This window comes from Hevea brasiliensis, chromosome 14, assembly GCF_030052815.1.
Source record: "Hevea brasiliensis isolate MT/VB/25A 57/8 chromosome 14, ASM3005281v1, whole genome shotgun sequence".
Lineage (NCBI taxonomy): Eukaryota > Viridiplantae > Streptophyta > Magnoliopsida > Malpighiales > Euphorbiaceae > Hevea > Hevea brasiliensis.
In genome coordinates, this window is record NC_079506.1 from 5,928,343 (window position 1) to 5,932,365 (window position 4,023).

Consider the following 4,023-nt stretch of genomic DNA (forward strand, 5'->3'; position numbering starts at 1 on the left):
GGATGTGAGAAATGGAAGGCGAATTTCCACATCTTTCTTGCAATTGGGAACAACCAACGATTAACAACTGTATGCAGTCTTCTTCTTTTCACCCTTGACAAATGACTCATGTCATCAGTCCAATTGACTAGGTAAATCCACAGGGAAATGATGAGTTACTAAGAAATGTCTAATTTCAGCAGTTTATATTCATGGCTTGTGTTAGAGCAACTTGTTAAATAAACAGATTGCAGTCATTTTCTTGATATCTTCTCCAACTTTAAATTCTACAGTGGAGAACCTCCCTCCCCACCATATCCTTTCTTTATTGTATGCGAGTTTTACATGGCTATCATTCAAAGGATTGCCGAAAAAGAATGGCATCAGCAGCAATGTAATTCTAGCGAGGAGAATGGAAATTTTTTTTTTTTGTACAATTGAGTTCCACTAGGACTCTGTTATACTAATAAGGAGAATAAGAAGCGTGATTGTATGTGTTAGTTGAAGAATTGAAAGTTGCTAAGAAGGTTGTAATTGGTAGGAACAATTATGGGAAGAGCTGGTGGCTGTATAAATAATAGCTATTGTAACTGAAGGGGATCATTTTGGAAAAATATCAAGAACCTATTTAATTTCTCTCTCATTCTTTCTTTCTCTTCTCCTTAGAAGGAATTTTTTTGTCCATTAAATATATAAATCTCACATGTTTTTTGTCTTGAGTTCATGGTAGACTCAATCTTTAATATATGAGTCCCACTACACATCCTGTGTTTTGAGTTCATGATAGACCCGATCTAGGTAAGAATTTTCCGTCCTTAAAACTTTAACTTTATTTCTTTTTTTGCTTTATTTCTGTTCTTTCTACTACTTGAGATCTTGTTGTTAAGAAATCTACTACATAACAGACTCGAACTCAAGGCCAAACAACCCTAAAAACCACTCCAATACCCTTGAACTATTAGTAGAATGGAATTTTTTTGATGAGATTGAATTGAATAAAGGAGAAATGCCGAAGGGAGATTGATTCTCTCGAGATTGCATTATGAGGAGGGAAATGCATCTTTTTTTAGAAATCTATTTTACTTATTTATCAATGATGTAAATTAAGGCGGTTAACTTAGCTAGGAGCCTAATTATTAATTTTTTGAAATTAAAAAATCTAATTGGACCAAAAAAAAATTATGGTAGCTCAATTCAACCTTGGCTAGTACTTAATTCTAGTGCTTTCTCTAAGTCATCAGCCGGAGAAGTCTTATATATGCTGTCGCAAGACAGCAATGGCAAAATTGAGCTTTATATTCCACGCTAAAGCAAAGCAAAGTTAAACATAATCATTGCAAAATCTCCAAGGACAGTTTCTATGCATTTCTTTACCACAGATTGTTAACTTCACAGTAAATAAGGCGAAGAGAGAAGAGAATGAAGCTTTAATTATTTGTATATATAATATAATAAATTACAACATACTAATATAAAATCCTGGAACGATTAGTCTTTGCCCCAACCTTCAAATAGCAATTGCTTGCTTAATTTTTTAATCTCCTTTTGGCCTAATCTCTATCCCTTGAACAATGATACCACTTTTCCAGTGATCACCTTTCACTCGTAAATTTATCTTCAATTTTCCATCTCCGCCGTTCTCGCTATTGAACTCACCCAATTCAATCTCCAGCCACCCATCTACTCTCTCTTTCGGGTATTTGCCATAGCTTTTCCGGCAGGCACAGAGGGTTGCGAACCCGAAACCCGGCTGCAGTTAAACAAACCAGTTAGCCTTCTTAAAGTTTGGTGTTGGCGCTTCTGTCCTCTTACTGGAACCAAAAACACTACGCTTATCTTTTCAATTCCAGCAAGCTCTACAGAGATCTCTGCTGGATGTCCTTCAAACCCATAAGCACTTGTTGTCAATTTGAACACCAAGTACGCCGCATATGATGTTTCTGGGGACAACATCTGGATACTAATTTCGCCATTGATTTCAAACCAACAAACATCAATAAGCTCAGCCACTTCCGAAAATCTGTTCGTACAAAGCTTCAGTAAGTTTCTTAATCAAAAAATTAGATGGAAAATAAAAGAGAGAAATGGAGAACCTGGAATCTGGGTCGGGTAACCATCTCCAATAATCTGGAGAATTGGACCAGATAATTGTAAGGTCCCTTGCAGAAAGCATGTAGCATTTCCTCCCGGTCCATTTCTCCAATGCAAAGCTCTGTTAATGGAAAGGACATGATAAGATAGAGTTAATATGAGAAACAGGAATTGGAGGAGGAGAAGGGAGCGAGATTACCTTTCTGCCATCGTCGATGAGCATCGGAGAATCACAGAGGCTGAGATGACTCTTTGCAGACATCGAGAGGACCTGAAAACGGTTGAACGTTCGCCGGCACTCTGTTTGCAATGAAGCTTTTGGGTAATATATTGAGTTTTCATAATTGAAGCAAGCATAAACATGCCCTGACCAAATAAGTCAATTTTTAATTTTTTACAAACTCTTCTAAGTCTTAATTTAGTAAAATATTATATTTTTAATAATGAAATTATTATTTTTTATTTTTTAAAATTATTTATTATTTTTAATTAAAATAAAAATAAATATTGAAGAACACCCAGAAAACCATGGCCACAAATAAATTCAAACAGAAATCAGAGAAATATATATTATAAAATTAATCTCATAAAATTAAATCTTTTAATTTATTAGTGTATTTAAAAATTTATCATATACCATATTTTTTAATCTACATAATCTAACGATTTGTTAAATAATATCTACTTAACTTAAATATTGATTATTTTAAATTTAATTTATTATATTTAATTATAAAATTTAAAATTTTCTTTTTCTTTTTCTTTTAAAGAGAGAAGAATAAAATATAGATCATAAATTAAGAAATTATTTAACACGTAATTATTATTATTACTATTTCTTAAATATTATCCTAATATTTAAGATTTTATTTTGGACAAACTATTTCTAATTATTCAAAATTTTAATAAAAATTTTAGTTGTATTTAATATAATTAACTAAAAATTTTATTATTGATTAAATTTTATATTATAAATTTAAAATATAAAATTTTATAAAAATAAATACTAAATTATATATTAAAATAAAAAATAAATAAGCCACCCAATGTGCAAAAAAATAACTAGTTTTATTTGAATTTGGAACACCATAGCTGCAGTTGGTGATTTCTGTTTAAAATCCAAAAACTACAAAATCAAAATTCAACCCTAAACCCACAGAATCTCTGAAATCCATAAATTTAGAAATTCAAAAACTCCATAAAACAAGAAATCACCTATTATAGCTAAAGCAAAAAACCCAGAAACAAAACAAATCAGTAAGGGAGAGACTTACAAACTCAAAAACCCAATCAAGCGAAATTCAAAATTCATTCTATTTCCTCCACCAGCTCCTTCTTCCAATTTCCTACTCCAAGGCCACTGAAAGCTCTGGACTTGTTCCTCTCAAATGGAAAGGGAGCTTCCCAAGAAGAAAAAGATGAGAGGAAACTGTTAGGTCGTGCTATCGAGGTTGAAAGTTTGAAATCGAATCTGCCTCCAAATGAAACTATGGGTGTCATTTTTAAAACTATGAGTAGTTGATGTGCACATTGATGACTCTTATTTGGAAGTAAATTTTTTAAAAGAAGAGTTGGGCAATATTTATTTGTGAAAAATAATTATTTATTATTTATTTTTAAATTTTAAGAACATTTTTTTAACAAAACATAGGAAATGCACTAAATTGTTATTAATAATAAAAAATAATTTATTATTTTAAAAATTAAAAAGATTATTAATATTTTTTATAATTAAAAAATTATTATAAAGTATATTAAAAAAAAATTGGACCAAATTAAAAATTTTATAGTAGCTCAATTCAACCTTGGCTGGTAATTCAAAGGCTTTTCATCAGCCAGAGAAGAGAAGATGAAAAAAAAAATTGGTTATAGTAATTATTAAGGCAAAAATACACATGGCTAGTAATTATGAAGTTCCAATATTAGTAAATAGGGCAAACAGAGAAGAGAATG

The 4,023-nt window shown here is 30.9% G+C and overlaps 1 pseudogene; it reads right to left on the reverse strand.

Moving 5' to 3' along the window:
* Positions 1 to 1,391: 1,391 nt before the first annotated feature.
* LOC131173180 (F-box protein PP2-B1-like) lies at positions 1,392 to 2,585 on the reverse strand (annotated as a pseudogene).
* Between the last annotated feature and the right edge of the window lie 1,438 nt (positions 2,586 to 4,023).